The following is a 1,194-nucleotide window of genomic DNA, read 5'->3' as shown; positions in this document are numbered from 1 at the left end:
CAAGCTGAAGTAGTTATCATTTTTATCATGAAATTAAACCTGATTTTTCCATTAAAACCCCGGGTTTAATAAAAACAGTACAAAAAATAGATTAAAACAAAATTCACCGGAAGGTAATGGACACCGGGTTTTTTGGAAAATTTCTTCCCTTTCCTAAAACCTTTGGCTAAACCATAAACCCCTGCACAAATATTTGAGAACTTTGCCCGGGGACCCCAAGTGCCCCCTGATCAGGGGGACAGTTTATTCCCCCTTTTCCCCCCCCCCCTTCTCAATCCCAAAAACACCCCACATCGTATCTAGGTCACAGCCCCCCACTTCATGGGCGAGGGGTAAACCTCTTCTACTATAACTCGAGAGAAAACCTAATATTTTTGCAATGGGTTGCTTGACATTTTATCTGATTCCCCTTTTATTTCACCATAGAGGGCGCCCTCAGGTTTTAGGATGAAAAAATTTTACCCCTTGTTTTTTTCTATATTTCAAAAAATCTTCTCTGTCCCTTTAAGGGGATTTTAACGGGAAAGGATTTCAGGGTTTTTCAAATTTTCAGGGGATAATGTCAGATGCCTTTCAATAATAGCTTTCAACAGGAGAATTTACATCACAGTCAGGGGATTTTTGAAAAAAAACCCAGTCACAAACAATTAGCTGGTAGCCCATTTCACAGTAGGCCTCTGGGACAATAGTGCAAAGGGCACACCAAAAAAAAATTTCCCCGGAAAGCTGGAATGAACATAAGATCCAACACTTCCCTTTTATTCCTTCGGAGCTGTGTGGGGATGAGGGAGTGCTGCAAATCAAAATGGGACTTACTTGTTACACAGGCTAAGTTTAAATGGGGTTTTTCCATCCCCCTGAATTCAGTCCTCAAGATCGGAAAAAATTGAAAGGGGAAAGTAATTCCCTTGTGATAAAAAAAAATTGACCCCAAATTGTAACATCGTTAATAAAACAGGGACAAACAAAAAATACGCACATTAATACAAAATCATTCTTCTCTAATATCTGTTTGTAAGGATATAAAATCCAGATCCAACATCCAATTTTTATGTATCATATCTTTTCAGTGCAATATACATTTGAAAAATTTACTGTGAAGGCATCCCTAGCTTTCAAATTTTAGCAAAACTTGGGAAATTATTCAACAAATTTACTACACAGTATCCTATATTGGGGTTTGTTTTAGTGCCC

This window comes from Penaeus monodon, chromosome 20 (genome assembly GCF_015228065.2).
Source record: "Penaeus monodon isolate SGIC_2016 chromosome 20, NSTDA_Pmon_1, whole genome shotgun sequence".
Taxonomy (NCBI): Eukaryota; Metazoa; Arthropoda; class Malacostraca; order Decapoda; family Penaeidae; genus Penaeus; species Penaeus monodon.
The sequence above is the reverse complement of the archived record's forward strand: the minus strand, read 5'-3'. Positions refer to the sequence as shown.